At 54.5% G+C, this 20,556-nt stretch overlaps 1 long non-coding RNA gene across 1 annotated transcript in view; it reads right to left on the bottom strand.

Moving 5' to 3' along the window:
* Positions 1-10,405: 10,405 nt before the first annotated feature.
* The window catches only part of LOC140386034 (uncharacterized), a 38,591-nt gene continuing 28,440 nt past the window's right edge, over positions 10,406-20,556 (bottom strand). The window contains exon 3 of the long non-coding RNA XR_011933548.1: positions 10,406-10,479. This is a non-coding gene — a long non-coding RNA (uncharacterized lncRNA). The remainder of the gene's footprint in view (positions 10,480-20,556) is intronic.

Raw genomic sequence — 20,556 nt, 5'->3', positions numbered from 1 at the left:
GGCTCCCTCTGTAGGGGAGGTCCGGTACACCGCGACACCTCGGACTCCCCCCCCTTCCGTCCCAGGTGCATCGGGTGGGCAACGGGCAGGACAGGCTGGCAGCTCGCCATCCCAGTCGCCCGGGCCGCAGCCTGGCCCATCTAGGCCAGGACGCCCCAGGAAACGGCCGCCAAAGGGATCCAGTGTCAGGGCAGGAATCACAGGAGTCCACCTCCAGTTCTGCTGTACCGTCTGGGGAACCACGTAGACGTAGTCAAAGGGCCCGTAAGCCCAAACAATTAGACACTGAGTAAGTTGGCACGGGTGCAGGGCACAGATGAGTTTTAGGGGCTAGGGCACGTGCATGAACTCCTTTGGTTATTAAAGTCAATGTTACACCTACCGAAGCTGCCTTTGTGCTCTGTCCAAAGTGTGCGGGGGTGTCATGTACGTTGAGCACAAGTGTGTGTGTGAGGGGTGGTCTTACCTCAGCCCCAGGTGAGTCTGCCCCCTTCCCCCTGGGCCGCCATCAACATCCCCCGGGCAGAGGACGGGACCGTGCGCTGCAGTGTCACAGCCGCATGCAGGGATGGTCCGGGTGGATGGTGGTACTGTGGCCATGGGTCAGACATAGTCCAACGATGTAGAGCCAGGAGCTCATCGCAGGGCGGGTTGTCATCATCCTCCATGGCCTGCGATAGACACGCGTCCACCCGCAACTGTGTGAGCCCGGCCCATTGTGCCGCAGGTGGATCGGCAATGGGGGGGGGGGGGGTGGGGTGCATGCGGGTGGGGTGGGTGGGGTTGGGGAGGGGGGGTGAGGGTGCTGGGTGGGTGGATGGGTGGGGGGTGTGGGTGGTCGGCTGTTGCCATGGTGTGCGGTCTGTGGCCATACTACCCGATTCCCACGCCCATCTAGTCAGTGAAGCGGGCGTTTATCAGTCTGTCCCGTGCCCGCTGGGCCAGCCGGTAACGGTGGACAGCCACCCGCCTGTGTCTACCCCGTCTGCCCTGACCATTGCCCCCATCCCCCTCATCTGAGGGGGACTGGGCCTCTTCCTGCTGCTCCTCCACTCCGCCCTCCTCTGCCTGCGGCACATCGCCCCTCTGCTGGGCTATGTTGTGCAGGACGCAGCACACCACAATGATGCGGCCGACCCTATCTGACCGATACTGGAGGGCGCCCCCAGAGAGGTCCAGGCACCTGAAACGCATCTTCAGCACACCAAAGCACCTCTCGATCACTCCCCTTGTCGCTACATGGGCATCATTGTAGCGGTTCTCCGCCTCATTGCATGGCCTCCGTATAGGCGTCATCAGCCACGATCGCAATGGGTAGCCCCTGTCACCCAGCAACCAGCCCCTCAGCCGGGGATGGCGTCCCTCGTACATGCCGGGGATGGATGACCGCGACAACACGAATGAGTCGTGTACACTGCCTGGGTGACGGGCGCAGACGTGCAGGATCATCATGCGGTGGTCGCAGACCACCTGTACGTTCATCGAATAGGTCCCCTTCCTATTAGTGAACACGGCCCTGTTATCTGCAGGTGGCCGCACGGCGACGTGCATCCCATCGATTGCGCCCTGGACCATGGGAACCCGGCAACGGCAGAGAAGCCCACGGCCCGGGCATCTTGGCTGGCCCGGTCCATGGGGAAGCGGATGTAGCGGTGCGCCATGGCATATAGGGCATCTGTCACTGCCTGGATGCACCGGTGCACCGATGTCTGCTAAATGCCGGACAGGTCCCCACTCGGTGCCTGGAATGACCCCGTTGCATAAAAGTTCAGGGCCACCGTAACCTTGACGGACACGGGGAGAGGGTGTCCCCCGCCAGTGCCACGCGGTGACAGGTGTGCCAGCAGGTGGCAGATGTGTGCCACGGTTTCCCGGCTCATCCGGAGTCTCCTCCTGCATTCCCGGTCCGTGAGGTCCTGGTATGACTGCCGGGGCCGGTACACACGGGGCGCCCTCGGGTGCCTCGTTGCCGTGGGGCCGCGACGTCCTCCTCCCCCTCCTCGTCCTGTCGGTCAGGTGTCCCTCCAGCTGGGCGGCTGCCACCTGCCCCTCTGCGGCAGCCTGCGCCGCCTCTCTGGCACGCTCCTCCTCCTCCTCCTCTTCCTCCTCATCCAGGGCAACATAGACATGAGCGGCTGCCACCACGGCGGCCAACATCGCTGGATGATCTGAAAACATGACGGCCTGGTGGGGGGAGGGGAACGACGACATGTCATCATTGCCCATAAACCTCCTCCCCCAGCCAGGTGGCATGGACCGCATGGGTCCAACTGTTGGAGGCTGGCACCTGGTCAGGTGGACCAACTCACTTGCCCTCCCATCCCCCTCCTCGGCACGGACCCCCCCCCAACCTCCACCCCAGCACGGACCCCCCCAACCTCCACCCCGGCACAGAACCCCCCCCAACCACCACCCCAGCACGGACACCCCCCCCCCACCTCCACCCCAGCACGGACCCCCCCCCCAACCTCCACCCCAGCACGGACCCCCCCCAACCCTCCACCCCAGCACGGACCCCCCCCCAACCCCCACCTCCACCCTGGCACGGCACGGACCCCCCCCAACCTCCACTCCAGCACGGACCCCCCCCCCAACCTCCACCCCAGCACGGACCCCCCCCCCCCAACCTCCACCCCGGCATGGACCCCCCCCAACCTCCACCCCAGCACGGACCCCCCCCCAACCTCCACCCCAGCCCGGATCCCCCCCCCCTACCCCAACCTCCCACCCCGGCACGGCACGGACCCCCAACCTCCACCCCGGCACGGCACGGACCCCCCCCCCCAACCTCCACACCAGCACGGACCCCCCCCAACCTCCACCCCAGCACGGACCCCCCCCCAACCCCCAACCTCCACCCCGGCACAGCACGGACCCCCCAACCTCCACCCCAGCACGGACCCCCTCCAACCTCCACCCCAGCACGGACCCCCCCCCAACCTCCACCCCGGCACGGACCCCCCCCAACCTCCACCCCAGCACGGACCCCCCCCCAACCTCCACCCCGGCACGGCACGGACCCCCCCCAACCTCCACCCCGGCACGGCACGGACCCCCCAACCTCCACCCCGGCACGGCACGGACCCCCCCCAACCACCACCCCAGCACGGACACCCCCCCCCACCTCCACCCCAGCACGGACCCCCCCCCAACCTCCACCCAGCACGGACCCCCCCAACCTCCACCCCAGCACGGACCCCCCCCCAACCCCAACCTCCACCCTGGCACGGCACGGACCCCCCCCAACCTCCACTCCAGCACGGACCCCCCCCCCAACCTCCACCCCAGCACGGACCCCCCCCCCCAACCTCCACCCCGGCATGGACCCCCCCCAACCTCCACCCCAGCACGGACCCCCCCCCACCTCCACCCCAGCCCGGATCCCCCCCCCTACCCCCAACCTCCACCCCGCACGGCACGGACCCCCCAACCTCCACCCCGGCACGGCACGGACCCCCCCCCAACCTCCACACCAGCACGGACCCCCCCCAACCTCCACCCAGCACGGACCCCCCCCCCAACCCCCAACCTCCACCCCGGCACAGCACGGACCCCCCCAACCTCCACCCCAGCACGGACCCCCTCCAACCTCCACCCCAGCACGGACCCCCCCCCCCAACCTCCACACCAGCACGGACCCCCCCCAACCTCCACCCCAGCACGGACCCCCCCCCAACCCCAACCTCCACCCCGGCACGGCACGGACCCCCCAACCTCCACCCCGGCACGGCACGGACCCCCCCCCAACCTCCACACCAGCACGGACCCCCCCCAACCTCCACCCCAGCACGGACCCCCCCCCAACCCCAACCTCCACCCCGGCACAGCACGGACCCCCCCAACCTCCACCCCAGCACGGACCCCCCCCAACCTCCACCCCGGCACGGACCCCCCCCAACCTCCACCCCAGCACGGACCCCCCCCCAACCTCCACCCCGGCACGGCACGGACCCCCCCCCAACCTCCACCCCGGCACGGCACGGACCCCCCCAACCTCCACCCCGGCACGGCACGGACCCCCCCCCCAACCTCCACCCCAGCACGGACACCCCCCCCAACCTTCACCCCAGCACGGACCCCCCCCCAACCCCCAACCTCCACCCCGGCACGGCACGGACCCCCCCCCCAACCTCCACCCCAGCACGGACCCCCCCCCCCCCAACCTCCACCCCAGCACGGACCCCCCCCCAACCTCCACCCCAGCACGGACCCCCCCCAACCTCCACCCAGCACGGACCCCCCCCCCAACCTCCACCCCAGCACGGACCCCCCCCCCAACCTCCACCCCGGCACGGACCCCCCCCCAACCTCCATCCCAGCATGGACCCCCCACCCCAACCCCCAACCTCCACCCCGGCACGGCACGGACCCCCCCCAACCTCCACCCGGCAAAGCACGGACCCCCCCCCAACCTCCACCCCAGCACGGACCCCCCCCCAACCTCCACCCCAGCACGGACCCCCCCCCCCAACCCCCAACCTCCACCCCGGCACAGCACGGACCCCCCCCCAACCTCCACCCCAGCACGGACCCCCCCCAACCTCCACACCGGCACGGCACGGACCCCCCCCCCAACCTCCACCCCAGCACGGACCCCCCCCAACCTCCACCCCAGCACGGACCCCCCCCCCAACCCCCAACCTCCACCCCGGCACAGCACGGACCCCCCCAACCTCCACCCCAGCACGGACCCCCCCCCCCAACCTCCACCCCAGCGCGACCCCCCCCCCAACCTCCACCCCAGCACGGACCCCCCCCCCCAACCCCCAACCTCGACCCTGGCACGGCACGGACCCACCCCAACCTCCACCCCAGCACGGACCCCCCCCCCAACCTCCACCCCAGCACGGACCCCCCCCCCCCAACCTCCACCCCGGCCTGGACCCCCCCAACCTCCACCCCAGCACGGACCCCCCCCAACCTCCACCCCAGCACGGACCCCCCCCCCAACCCCCAACCTCCACCCCGGCACGGCACGGACCCCCCCCAACCTCCACCCCGGCACGGCACGGACCCCCCCCAACCTCCACCCCAGCACGGACCCCCCCCAACCTCCACCCCAGCACGGACCCCCCCCCAACCCCCAACCTCCACCCCGGCACAGCACGGACCCCCCCCAACCTCCACCCCAGCATGGACCCCCCCCAACCTCCACCCCAGCACGGACCCCCCCCCAACCTCCACCCCGGCACGGACCCCCCCCAACCTCCACCCCAGCACGGACCCCCCCCAACCTCCACCCCGGCACGGCACGGACCCCCCCCCAAACTCCACCCCGGCACGGCACGGACCCCCCCCAACCTCCACCCCAGCACGGACCCCCCCCCCAACCTTCACCCCAGCACGGACCCCCCCCAACCCCCAACCTCCACCCCGGCACGGCACGGACCCCCCCCAACCTCCACCCCAGCACGGACCCCCCCCAACCTCCACCCCAGCACGGACCCCCCCCAACCTCCACCCCAGCACGGACCCCCCTCCAACCTCCACCCCGGCACGGACCCCCCCCCCAACCTCCATCCCAGCATGGACCCCCCACCCCAACCCCAACCTCCACCCCGGCACGGCACGGACCCCCCCCCCACCTCCACCCCGGCACGGCACGGACCCCCCCCCAACCTCCACCCCAGCACGGACCCCCCCCCAACCTCCACCCCAGCACGGACCCCCCCCCCAACCTCCAACCTCCACCCGGCACAGCACGGACCCCCCCCAACCTCCACCCCAGCACGGACCCCCCCCAACCTCCACCCCAGCACGGACCCGCTCCCAACCTCCACCCCGGCACGGACCCCCCCCAACCTCCACCCCGGCACGGACCCCCCCCCAACCTCCACCCCGGCACGGCACGGACCCCCCCCCCAACCTCCACCCCGGCACGGCACGGACCCCCCCAACCTCCACCCCGGCACGGCACGGACACCCCCCCAACCTCCACCCCAGCACGGACCCCCCCCCAACCTTCACCCCAGCACGGACCCCCCCCCAACCCCCAACCTCCACCCCGGCACGGCACGGACCCCCCCCCCCAACCTCCACCCCAGCACGGACCCCCCCCAACCTCCACCCCAGCACGGACCCCCCCCCAACCCCGAACCTCCACCCCAGCACGGACCCCCCCAACCTCCACCCCAGCACGGACCCCCCCCAACCCCCAACCTCCACCTGGCACGGACCCCCCCAACCTCCACCCCGGCACGGACCCCCTCCCGGCACTCCCCCGGAGCCCAGCCTACTCTAACCACCCCCCCCCCCCCCCCCGCCGCACACACACACACACAACCCGAGACACACCTCTCCTCACGCAATCAGACTGCGGCCACGCCATTGCCTGCCCAGAGCCAACCCCCCAGGCCGTCACTCACCTCCAAGCTGGTCGGCGTGAGCCTGGAGCACCGGGTCACACCGATGAAAAGGAGGTTTGATTCACGTCGACATGAACGGTCATCACGTCGACGGACTTCGGCCCATCCGGAAGGGAGAATATCGGCAGGCCGAAAATCGGCTGCCTTGCGCAGACCCGTGACATTCTCCGCGGCAGCGGCGCCATTAACGCCCCGCCGACTTTTCTCCCTTCGGAGACTTCGGCAACCGGCGGGGGCGGGATTCACGGCGGCCAACGGCCATTCTCCGACCCTCTGGGGGGTCGGAGAATGACGCCCCTGAGGTGCAGAGGGATCTGGGTGTCCTGTTGTATGAATCACAAAAGACTGATATACAGGTATAGCAAATAATTAGGAAAGCTAATAGAATGTTATCATTCACTGTGAGGGAAATTGATTACAAAAATAGGGAGGTTATGCTTTTGTTGTACAGGGCATTGGTGAGACCAAACCTGGAGCATTGTATACAATGTTGGTCTCCTTATTTAAAGAAAGATGTAAATGTATTAGGAGCAGTTCAGAGAAGGTTAACTAGACTAATACCAGAAATGGGCGGGTTGTCTTATGAGGAAATGTTTGAGAGGTTAAATTTGTATCCACTAGAATTTAGAAGAGTAAGGGGCGACTTAACGGCACGGTAGCACAGTGTTTAGTACTGTTCCTTCACAGTGCCAGGGTCCCAGGTTCGATTCCCGCTTGGGTCACAGAAACGTTCTCCCCGTTTCTGCGTGGATTTCCTCCAGGTGCTCAGGTTTTCTCCCACAAGTCCCAGACGTGCTTGTTAGGTGAATTGGACATTCTGAATTCTCCCTCCGTGTACCCGAACAGGCGCCAGAATGTGGCGACTAGGGGATTTTCACAGTAACTTCATTGCAGTGTTAATGTAAGCCTACTTGTGACAATAATAAAGATTATTATTATTGACATCTTTAAGATCCTGAGGGGTATTAACAGGGTGGATGTGGAGAGGATGTTTCCTCGTGTCGAAGAATCTAGAACTAGAGGTCACTTTTAAAAATAAGGTGTTGCTCATTTGAGGAGAAATCTTTTCTTTCAGAGGGTAATCTGTCTCTGGAACTCTCTTCCTCAAAAGGCGGTGGAAGCTGGGTCTTTGAATATTTTTAAGGCAGAGCAAGATAGATTCTTGATTAACAAGGGGGTGAAAGGTTATCAAGGCTAGCAGGAATGTAGAGGTTTCAATCAGATCAGTCATGACCTTGTTGAATGGTGAAGCAGGCTTGAGGGGCCGAGTGGCCTACACCTGTTGCCAATTCGTATGTAGTCATCAATCTGCTCAGTCGCAACCTTTACCTCAACCTTTGGTGTCTTAGTCCCCATGAAAACCATTACACCCTCTGTGTTTATTTCCTCATCCAAGGAATGCAGACTTAAAAATGGACGTGGAGGATAACTAGTCTAACCATTCACTGCCAGGTCTGGCTGAACCATATAAAGCATGACCGATTCCGACTCTTCACTGCCAGAAACTGCTCATTATTTCAGTATAATCCTGGATTGTACCAATAACTTTGGTTTCCTTTCTCCATTGCAAAGCATCTTCTTAACCCTCTCACTTCTGCCTCCTTCACGGTCAACAATAAATACAGGGAGATAATAGGCTTCTTTGTCATTATGTTTGAGACCATCCACTCAGCTGCTTCCATTGCTTCCTTCCCTTCCCTCAGTCCAAACTACCTCTCAGGTTCCAACTGCCCTAACCCTGAACTTGTATCTTTCTCTCACTTCCCTCCTCTCTTCTGTCTTCTCCAAGTTTATCTTGTCCATGCGACCCACGTCATGCTCCTTTGATTTTATTCCCAGTAAACGTAGCACTCAGGTTAGTTGATATTGTTATTGGTCCTTTCTCGTCGGATGATGTTCCTCACCCCTTCCTCCAAAGAACAACCCATAATCCCCTTTGTGTTGCAAACTGCTGCCCAACTTCCAATCTGCCTTTCCTCACCAAAATCCTTGTGATGAATTTTCAGGGCTTGGCGTTCTGATTTTTAAAGTCCAGACAGGTTGCCCACATTTTCCAAAACTGAGGGACTGAAGGAAGACAATACATCTAGGACTACAGACATAGCTATCCCATGGCATCGAGGGCCATCAAGGCAAAGAGGGTCTGAGCACTTGATAAGGAGGTGCCATTGGTGCAGCACAGGTGGCAGGGAGAGTAAGGCATTCAGCACCCAAGTTTAAAATGGGGGCAGCACCCCTTGGCATTGCCAGGTAAGAGGAGAAAGTGCAACACTGCCAAGGATAATTGGGCAGACACCTGCCAGAAGGAAGGCTTCAGCTGGCAATGGGAGCAGGGCCATCAGGCTTTAGGTCACTGCTGTCCAGTTTTCTGGAGCTTGACAGCACATTCATTTAAAGATTAACATGGTCTTCTTGGGACAGAGGACATTGGATTTCACCTCCATCTGTTTTCCCCAGGTGCAGGGCATCTTCGATTGTACCCATGTGACCAAGAAGACATCCGGCAACTGGCCACTGAGATTCACCAAAGGAATGGCTTCAACTCTCTCTATGTCCGACTGGTCTGCGACCAAAACACGACCTTCCTCCATGTGTGTGTCACTACCCTAACAGTTGCTACGGCCCATATACTTTGTCAACACAGCAACCATTGAGCAGGCTTTCAGGCTTCTGAAGATGAGGTTCCAGTGCTTAGACCTGTTGGATGGTGCCCCCCAATACCTGACTGCAGGATATTTTTAATTTATTATTCCATAGGTATAGCTAACAAGGCCAGCATTTGGTGCCCAAACCTATGCCCTTGAACTGAGTTGCTTTTTAGGCCATTTCAGAGGGTAATCAAGGGTTAATCACACTGTAGGCTAAGACCAGGTTAAAATGGCAGATCTCCTTTTTGAAAGGACATGAGTGAACCAGATGGGGTTTTAACGATAATCAACACTTGTTTCATGGTCACAATCAACGGTTGTTTCATGGTCACCATCATTGATGCTAGCTTTCATTTGGGATTTTATTAATTAGATCCAAATTTCACCAGCTGCCGAGGTGAGGCCTGAACCTGGGACATTATACTGGATTACTAGCCCAGTGTGACAACCACAATGTCACCATCTCCCCTCAAGATTCTGAGTCATTGTGGTAAGCTGCTGTGCTCTGCATAACATGGCCCTCCAGAGAGAAGTGGATCTGAAGGACTTTGAGGCCCTGGAAGGGAACAGCTCATCAGGGAGGGTGCAGGGGCGCGAGAGGAGGAGGAAGAGGAGACAGAGAGAGACCATTAGGCGCCGAGAGGTATCTCTGCTGAAAAATGAGTGGCCTCATCCTGCCGCTCTTCAGGAAGAGGAGCTTCCTCCTCTCCCTCACAGACTCGCACATTAGATTCAGGTCATCATCAGGGAGGGTCTGCCCCGCCCAAGGTGCCAGGTCTCCAGATCAGCTTCCCTCTGGTGAAGGCTTTGGCACGAACTGTAGATCACTCCCTCAGAACAACCAGTCATGGTTGCCAAGCGGAGTCTAAAGTAGTCCACACTTCATCTGACCCATCTCCATTCCTGCCTCTACTGGCTGTAAGTGGCCAAGAAACCTGTCTCCAAATCAATTAAGTGTTCACGCCCCACTTAAAATCTGAACTTTAATCAGCTTACCACGAGAGATGGGTTCTATCTTAAATAAGATTCTTACAACAAGAGAGAGAGAGTGGTTCACTGAATCCTTTATAGATGGGATTTGAACCCAGGATACATGCTGACATATGGTGCTGCTCAATGACTGAATATGTCATATCTAGACCTATTTATTCAAGGTATGAAAAATCATGCAATGTGTACAATAATTGTGTTTCGTAAGAAATTTCAGATTTTTTTTGTCTTTCTACTACTTTCCTCTCTTCTGGGCGAAAGGGAAAAATTAATAGCAAACGGAGAAATGGTTAGATGCAGTTAACTCTCAATGCCCTGGGCATGTACGGAGATATTGCCTTGCCACTGTTGCTCATATCCCAGGAACAAATCATTTAAAAATAACTTTGAAAAGGAACAACATGAGAAATACTTGTCCTTTTATTAAATCTGCTTCATCCAGAAACCGCAATGGACAGGTTTTATGGGTTGTATACCTTTAAAAAAAAATTTTTTTGTTAATGTTATTAATATACTTTCTCTTTCAGTACGCGCTCCTCCCCCTGAAGTATAACACAGACGTCTTTGTTTTGAAAACAGCTTTTCACACTTGACTTTCACCAGCAGAGGAAGAGAATCCAGTTACTTATCCGCTACCCAGTTTAATTGCCAGTTTAAGGGATTATGTTTCCGCGGAGATTGAGAAAGGCCCAATAAACACGTGAGCTGGCACGGCACCAGCAGAATGATGAAGGCATTGCCCCCCCCCCCAAGCACATTGCTGCCACCTGCAAAAAGCACCTCAAACCAGCTGAACTTTCTACCTCAGAAAAGTACAAAGCTTCCCATATATGTATATGAATAAACAATAACTTGCAATGGATGAAGCAAGCATCTGAAGTGTAAACACAGTCCAACCAGGAAATCAAACACGGGGAGCCAGCTCGTACAAAGCAAATCTAAATGCGTACTGTTGTACAAGGCTGGCACGGGGAGAGACAGCTGTTGCCGGACAACGCAGTTGGCTCCGAAACAGAAAAAAAAGGAGTGGAATAAATCAAAACGACTTCAGGCTTGTATTATTTGTCATCAGTGAAGAAAATAGTAGCCATCTGGAAACAATAAAAAAAGTACAAGGAGGCTCATTGTCAATTCACTAGTGATTGAAGAGACAAGTCACTTATTCATGCGTACAGGGCAGACTTTAAATGTTTTAAAAGTCCAGCTACTGATGCCTTTCCCTGTTGCATGTCCCAGCTTCTGAGTGGACGTTAACCCTTTAAAGGAGAAGCCTGCCCATTATTTCTCATTTAGAATTACGCATGAGAGCACATTTCACTTTTGGCTTTCCAGACAAGTTCATTGTTTCTCCCCACCTCTGCACCCTCCCCAGCTTCCCTCATCCATTTTGCCCAAGTTCAGCTGGTTAAAAAATGTACCTCCAGTCTGGTACTATACAGGTTTCACAGGTGCCAGGTTTGATCAAGGGCAGTCCTCTCTCAGATTAATTTAAGGCTTGACAACACTAGCTTCCAATTCTCAGGGATAATCATAGAGTAGAATCATAGAATTAAACACCACTGAAGGAGACCATTCAGCCCACTGTACCCATGCTGGCCCTTTGAAAGAGTCATCCAATCAGTCACAACCTTAGGGCTGTACATTTTTCCTTTTCTGTTTTTAAAAATGTTTTTATTGGGTTTTCGCATCTTATATTTCATGACTCATAAGTTGCATGTTACAAAACCGTGCAAAAAAGGAAAATAAAAAAGACAAACAGAAATCAGGATATATATTTACAGCTATTATTTTTCCTTTTCCATTATATATCCATTTCCTTCCACAATTTACTGTTGGATCTGATCTCTCCACTCTTTTATGCGAAGAATTTCAGATTATAACAACTCACTGTTTAAAAAAAAGACTTTCACCTGATGCAACACCACACCCCCCAATTACCTGTTTAATTGTCAATTATTTTACACTTGTATTGTCAGGTTACCAACACTTCTGCCAATGGAAAAAGTTCCTTCTTATTTGTTCCCCAACAAAAACTTGCATTTAATTCATGCTTTGTAAAAATAAATTTAGAGTACCCAATTCATTTTTTCCAATTAAGGAGCAATTTAGCATGGCCAATCCATCTACCCTGCACATCTTTGGGGTGTGGAGGCGAAACCCACACAAACACGGGGAGAATGTGCGAACAGTGCGAAAGTGCGAACACGGACAGTGACCCAGGGCCGGGATCTAACCTGGGACCTTGGTGCTGTGAGACAGCAGTGCTAACCACTGCGCCACCGTGCTGCCCTTTAATTCATGCTTTTGACATAGTAGGATGTTCCAAGCCACTTCATAGATGGTCATCATAGAATCCCTACTGTGCAGAAGGAGGCCATTCAGCCCATCATGTGTGCACCAACCCTCCGAAGGAGCACCCTACCTAAGCCCAATTCCTGCTCTATCCGCACCTAACGTTTTGAACGCTAAGGGGTAATTTAGCATGGCCAATCCACCTAACCTGCTCATCTTTCGACTGTGGGAGGAAACCGGAACACCCCGAGGAAACCCACGCTGACACGGGGAGAAAGTACAAACACCACACAGTCACCCAAGGTCGGACTCAAGCCCGGGTCCCTGGCACTGTGAGGCAGCAGTGCTAACCACTGTGCCATCATGCCACCCCAATTATCAAACAAAATTTGATACAAGCTACATAAGAGGATATTAGGGCAGGTGACTAAAATCGTGGTCAAAGTGGTATGCTTTAAGGAATGTCCTAAAGAAGGAAAGGGAGACGGAGAGGCAGAGGTGTTTAGGGAGACAATTCCAGGGCTAAGGGGCTTGGCAGCTTGAATTACAGCCATCAATGGTGGAGCGACAGGCCAGAATTGGGGGACTGCAGATATGTGAGAAAGTTACAGAACAGGAGAAGAACGCAGAGACGAAAACAAGAATGAACATATAAAAATTGAGGCATTGCTTAACTGGGAACCAATGTGGGTCAGCAAACACAGGAGTGAACAGAACTTATTACAATTTAGAATATGGCGGCAATGTTTTGGATGCGAGTAAGTGTAACAAGAGTTTGGATAACAGAATGGGAGAAAAGTGCCTTGGCTTCTTCCTCCTATAAATTAATCCCAGATGACAAGTGTACATGTGTGGACATGATCAACAGTGTACCCAGGTACACTCAGTGCATACAAATACATCTATTTTATTATTAAACCTGGGGAACAGAATTCACTCGTCAGTAGTTGATTTGCAGCCTTAGGGAAATAGTTACCTGACTTATGTTCATGCTGCTAGTCCCTGGTTGCAGCTTGTACCTGAAGCTGCAGTTTCACTCTGTATTATGAGTGGAAAATCAAATGAGCATCTGTCATCTGAACAATTCATATATGACCACCACTGCTTTTATGTACAGTATAAGAGCTCTGGCACTGAATTCCCAGTGGTGGCATCATTTTGTTGTCATGGTTTAGTTGGCAATAGCCTCTGAGTCAAGAAGATAGGTTTGAACCTCACTTTTGAACTGGAGCACATAATCTTAAGGGTATGGGGTGTCAAGGTTAGGACTAGTACCTCTGTCAGGGGATCACGCTGTGCTCGTCTCCGAGCAGATTGCCTGCACTGGACACCACCTGGCATTCAGCTCTTACGTGGCTCCAGGTTCCAACAGGGGCCACAGCCCAGAAAACCGTCTTGAAGGGCAGGATGACCAGGTGAGGGTAGCCGATGGACCTAAGCCCTTGGTGAGACAGGGCTTATCCACCTGAGCACATGAAGTTTGCACCTGACGGATTGCAGAAACCACAAATAGATTCAACAGGCTGGAAGGCAGGATCAGCAATGTGTTGTGGAGCATAAAGAGGAGTACAAGACACTGAAGATGTCCTGGGCATCCACCGCGCCCTATTCTATCCTCCAGTCATCTGGACTCTGTTCTGCCACTGGGTACAGGTGGACATAGGAGTAGAGAGTTAGACTGACGGTGCACAACTGATAGAAATTGACTTTTCTGATCAACTATAACCATGAGAGTAAGGGGAGATAATAGAGGTTTAATTGAGAACTCATTAAGAATAATTAACTATAACCATATGAAGCATGACTTCAGTGCAACAAATAGCTGGGAACTCACTAAGGGTTAATCCAGATAACACTCTGGTGGAAACTTCTTTCTTAAGTTTCACATTTTGCAAGCCGCTTGAGACTGCGAGGTCATTGATGTCAACTAGCTAAAAGGCCCCATGTATGGGGAAAACTGAGCGGCGGTCCCAGTATGAGTAGCCCCGGTTCTATGGAAACAGTCAGTCTAGAGATATCATTTCTTAGCTAAAACTGTGTTTTTCCAATTAATGATAGATGCAGGTGTGGATCATTTGGAAAATTGGCAAGCAATGGTATGGGAAAGTGGCACCAAGATATTTAACTACATATATCTCTTAAATTGACGGACAGACAGTTTGGCCGAATTGAGTGAATTATAAATTAGTTAACATAGAATTTACAGTGCAGAAGGAGGCCATTCGGCCCATCAAGTCTGCACTGGCTCTTGGAAAGAGTACCCCACTTAAACTCACACCTCCACCCTATCCCCATAACCCAGTAACCCCACCCATCACTAAGGGCAATTTTGGACACTAAGGGCAATTTATCATGGCCAATCCACCTAACCTGCACATCTTTGGACTGTGGGAGGAAACCGGAGCACCCGGAGGAAACCCACGCACACACGGGGAGGATGTGCAGGCTCCGCACAGACAGTGACCCAAGCCGGAATCGAACCTGGAACCCTGGAGCTGTGAAGCAATTGTGCTATCCACAATGCTACCGTGCTGCCCACTACCAGCCAATGAGAAGTAAAAAGAAGGCTAGACCTGAAGGTAATAAACTCCTTAAGAATCACTTACCAGGATGGAAAAACTCATTCCGGAATCACTCTATCTTTATTTCTGAAACCTATGTCTTTGCTGCTTGCTTTTGCTAATCGTCATCTTTCTTTTGTTTAAATCACTTAGTTATTTTATACTGTGTATTATGATGTGAAGAATTACTATGATCTGTAATCGAATGAAAACTCAATTATTGTATTCGCTAAAGACAATGGGCGGGAGGCTAAGTGTTGACACCGTCGTAAACGCCGTCGCGTTTTACAACGGCGTCAACAGGCCCCCATGAGCAGTGATCCTAAGCCCTACAGTGGGCCAGCACGGCGCTGGAGCGATTCACGCAGCTCCAGCTGCTGAGACTGGCGTCAAACGGGCGCCACGGGTCTGCGCATGCGCACTGCGGCTGGCACGAACTCACGCATGCCCGCTGCAACCGGCGCAAACTCGCACATGCGCTCTGGCTTCCTTCTCCGCGCCGGCCCCAACGCAACATGGCATAGGGCTACAAGGACCGGCGCAGAGTAAAAGAGGCCCCCACCAGGAGAGGCCTGTCTGATGATCGGTAGGCCCCGATCGCGGGCCAGGCCACGGTGGAGGCCCCCCCAGGGGCCGGATCCCCCCTCCACACCCCCCACCAGGCCGTCCCCTGCAGGATGGATGGCGAGTTTCCGCCGCGTAAGACCACTTGTGAATGGCACCGGCAGGACACAGGCTTTCTTGGCGGCCAGTCAGCGCATCCCGGGAGAAGGATCGCCCGGGGGGGGGGGCGTACAGCGGCCCCCAACCAGCGCCGCACCGACCGCGCCAGCGCCAATCCGGAGAATTGGCGGACAGGTTCCTGGGCGGCGTCGCGTGAACCGCGCCCGGCCCGGCGATTCTCCAACCCGGACCCGGGGTCAGGGAATCCCACCCACTTAATCTGACTAGTTTGCTGCAGGGCTAGTTGGAACTTCCTAAATGTTGTATTGAAAACAAGGTTACCAGTGGCACAGCTGACAAATAAAGTACAAGTGGACTTTGCCAAAAAGAACAGACTTGACTTCTGTTATTTGGGAACTGAGAAGGGATAACGGATATCCAGGGTTCCGAATAGACACAGAGATCCATCAGCAACTCTTCCTCACTTAAATCAATTTCACGCGCAAGTCATCTTCATACATCTATCGAACCTCAAGCCCTGTGACGATGGGTGAACGATGAAGCAGCAGGAGTGATTTACTGAGAGCTATAACTGCAAACCCGCACACAGGCAGCTCAGGCCATCGGGTCGTCTTTCACTGAACCGAAGCAGCGGTGAAACCCGGCAGCCAGCAGAACGACTGAGCAGCCCTTTTCAGGACCACACTGCCCACCTCCATTGTCTGAGGAAGGGGCTAGAAAAGGTGCCCCAAACATTGCCTGCTTCACCAAAACCCGGCCAGCTTACCGCAGCTGGCGGGCTTCCCACTTTAGTGGTAGTAATATCAAAAAGAGAAAAAAGCAATATGGCATATCTCACCTTTGGCGCATGGAATGTGCACACTCTCATTAACAACGGCCAAACTGATAAATCAAAGCGGAGAACTGCCCTAGTGAGCTAGCCCAAAATAAAGTTGACGTTGCCGCACTCAGCGAATCAAGCCTTACAGAGAGAAAGGTCAATTCAGGGAAATGGGCAGGAATCACTTTCTCCTGGAGTGGTTGAGCCAAAGAGGATTGGAGCGAGGCTGGTGTGTGCTTTACAGTGAAAGAGGAATTGGTGAACAAGCTGACCAGCCTCCTGAAGGGTCTAAATGACCGTTTAATGTCCCTCAAGATCCCACTGGCAAGCAAGAATCAAGCTACCATCATTAGCGTATATGCTCCCATAATGAGCAATCCTGAAGTCATCAAGGAGAAATCCTTTGAAGACCTCCACTTCCTGACTACAGCAACATCAAAGTCAGACAAGCTCACTATACTTGGTGACTTTAACGCCAGAGTCGGCACAGATCTCCAAATTTGGGGAGGTGTTATCGGCAAAAGCAGAGTTGGGAAAGGCAACAGCAATGGTCTTCTACTCCTGCAATTCTGTGCTGAGCATGAGCTTCTTCTCATTAACACAGGTTCCCGCTCCCAAACCGAAATAAGATGCCCTGGAAGCACTCTCGCTCTGGGTACTGACATTTCATCGACTACGTCATTGTCAGGAAGAATGACAGACAGGGCGTGAGGAAGACAAAGACCATGTGACTGCTGCACTGACCACAGACTTGTCATCTTTGAAATGTGTCTGAAAGGGCGGCATGGTGGCACAATGATTAGCACTGCTGCCTCACAGGCCAGGGACCCGGGTTTGATTCTGACCTTGGGTGACTGTGGAGTTTGCACATTCTCCCAGTGTCTGCATGGGTTAACTCTGAATGCAGTAAGAACTATTCACAGTGATGTCCAAGTGACAGCTTGGCAATGTGCCAATAACTACTGGTTCTAACTTTGCCAGAATACCCAGATATCCTTCAACACAGAGAATGTCAGAGGCATGAAAAAAGGAGATCAAAAAAGCAACAGGTCCTTCATCAAAGAAAATGGTTCCATTGAAAACAAAGGCAGGAAGGTCATCGCCAACTATAATAAACAGTTGGAGAGATGGGTGGAACATTACGTTGAGTTATACTCGAGGGAGAACACTGTCACCAAGGAAGCTCTAGGCACCATATAAAACCTATGGCAGAGCTTAGCAAAAGCTACTGACTCACTTGCCACGGACAAAACTCCAGTTGGCACTGCTATGCCGCCTGAACTCTGAACTTCATCAAGCCAATGAAACTGGCAGTCCTTCAGCATCTGCACAAACTTCTCTTCTTCTGCAGGAGGGCGGAGTCAGCGGCCCAGGATAATTCAGATTGTGACAAGAATCAGGGCAAGGCAACAATGACAATAACTAGTGAAGCATCTCCCTGCTGAACATAGTGGGAAAAGTATTTGCCAATGCCACCCTTATTAGACAGCAGATCGTGGCTGAATGCATCTACCTCAAGTCCCAGTGCGGTTTCAGAACTGAAAGATTTACGATTAGCATGATCTTCTCATAGAAAGATAGAAACATAGAAAATAGGATCCGGAGAAGGCCTTTTGGCCCTTCGAGCCTGCTCTGCCATTCATTTTTTATTAGAGTAGCTAATTATTTTTATTTTTCCAATTAAGGGGCAATTTAACGTGGCCAATCCACCTAACCAGCACATCTTTGGGTTGTGGGGGTGAAACCCACGCAGATATGGGGAGAATGTGCAAACTCCACATGGACAGTGACCCAAGACCGGGATTTGAACCCGGGTCCTCTGCGCCGCAATCCCAGTGCTAACCACGGTGCCACATGCCGCCCCCTGCTCTGCCATTCATTAAGATCATGGCTGACTGTTCCTGCTTTCCCTCCCCATTTCCTTTGATTCCATTAGGCCCAAGAGCTCTATCTAACTCCTTCTTGAAAACATATGTTTTGGTCTCAACTGCTTTCTGTGGTATTGAATTCCACAGGTTCACCACTGTCAGACCTAAATGATTTACCCCATATCCTCCCTGGTTCTGGACACCCTCGTCATTGGGAACATCCTTCTTGCATCCACCCTGTCTAGTCCTGGTAGAATTTTTAAAAAATTCATTTTTACCAATTAAGGGGCAATTTAGCGTGGCCAATCCACCTACCCTGCACATCTTTGGGTTGTGGGGGTGAAATCCACGCAAACATGGGGAGAATGTGCAGACTCCACACAGAAAGTGACCCAGAGCTGGGATTGAACCTGGGACCTCGGCGCCGTGAGGCAGCAGTGCTAACCACTGAGCCACCGTGCAGCTCCTTGGTAGAAGTTTATAGGTTTCTATGAGATCCCTCCTCATTCTTCTAAACTCCAGTGAAGATAATCCTAATCGACTCAATCGCTCCTCATACGTCGGTCCCGCCATCCCAATAATCAGTCTGGTAAAATTTTGCATCACTCCCTCAATAGCATCCTGAAGTATTGAATATCCCTGGATGTTCAATTCCCACCCCTGGTCACCTTGTAGCCATGTCTCCGGCATTATCGTACCCGTTTACATCTATTTGTGTGATTACTTCATCCACTTTATTACAAATGCTTCACACATTCAGGCACAAAACCTTAAGGCTTTTCTTTTTAACAATCCTTGTCCCATTCCCATTACTTTGCACTGTGGCCCTGTTTGATTCTGGCTTTAATTTCTCTGCCGTCTCAGTTTTCTTATTCTCATTCTGTCTTTTGTTCTTGTCCATGCTTCCCCCTCCTCTGACCCCTTGCAGGTTCCCATCCAGCTGCCATTTTAGTTCAAAACATCCCCAACCACTGCAGCAAATACCCCAGTCCTATCCAGGTGTAACCCGGCCAGTTTGGACTGGTCCCACCTCCCCCAGAACCGAATGCCTAGAAAGCTGAAACCTTTCCCTTTCCACCAGCTCTTCAGCCATGTATTCATCCCATATATCCTGCTATTTCTACTCTGACTAGCACATGGCACTGGTAATAATCCTGAGATCACTACCTTTGAGGTCTAACTTTTTAAACTTACTTCCTACCTTCCTATATTATGCTTTTAGGATCTCAATACTTGTTTCACCTATGTCGTTTATACCAATGTGTACCACAACCACTGGCTGTTCATCCTCCCCCTCCAGAATGTCCTATAGCCGCTCTGAGACATCTTAACCCAAACACAAGAGAGGCAACATACCATCCTGGAGTCTCGTTTGCAGCCACAGAAATGTCTATCTATTCTTCTTAAAAATGAATCGCCTATAACTATTACATACCCAACAGTGCCCAGGAGGCCCGGCCAACCACGCCCACATGTTCTGGTCTTGCCCCAGACTTGCTGGGTACTGGACAGCCTTCTTTGAGGCAATTTGAGGGATGAGGGTGGAGCCAAGCCCGAAAGTGGCGGTCTTCAGGGTATCAGACCAGCCAGATCTATTCATGGGGAGGAGGGCCGACGCCCTTGCCTTTGCCTCCCTGATCGCCCACCATAGAATCCTGTTCGGCTGGCGGTCAGCAGCACCACCCAAAGCTGCAGACTGGCTGTCTGACCTCTCAGTATCTCTCCAAATGGAGAACATCAAATTCGCCATCCAGGGGCGGACGTCGGCTTCCACAGAACGTGGGAGCCATTCACCTAATTATTCCAGGACCTGTTTGTCGCCAACGAACAAGCAGAAGAATAGCCAAGTAGCCAAGAATCAGGAGAAAGTAGCCAAGGTGTGAGAGGGAGGGATAGACTTGGGGGGGGGCGGGGGGGAACTCCTCCATTTTGCATTATAACCAACAATGGTGCAATTGAGAAGCACCCCTGGGAAGCAGCAACAGTATCCAAGCTGTATATCTATTTGGCAGGTGGAATGGTCACAGGAGATTCCTGCACTGTCTGCCTAGTCCTCTTGCCCTGTCTGGTGGTCATCCATTTCCATCCTGCCTGTGAAGTCTCAACCTACAATGCGACCACCTCTCTACACATGCTAGCCACGATATACTCCACCTCATGGATGTTCCACTATGTCCCCAGCTGCCACTCCAGCTCCGAAACCCTGGCTTCCAGGAGCTGCAGCTGGAGACACATCCTGCACACATGCTGGCCCCGGGCACTGGAAATGTCCCCAGCTACCCACTTAGAGCAGGCGGAGCACATGACTAGCCCCATTAAATTGAGAGA

Source organism: Scyliorhinus torazame, chromosome 11 (assembly GCF_047496885.1).
Source record: "Scyliorhinus torazame isolate Kashiwa2021f chromosome 11, sScyTor2.1, whole genome shotgun sequence".
NCBI classification, from domain to species: domain Eukaryota; kingdom Metazoa; phylum Chordata; class Chondrichthyes; order Carcharhiniformes; family Scyliorhinidae; genus Scyliorhinus; species Scyliorhinus torazame.
Note: the sequence above shows the minus strand (reverse complement) of the source record. Positions and strands in the feature narration are given on the sequence as shown.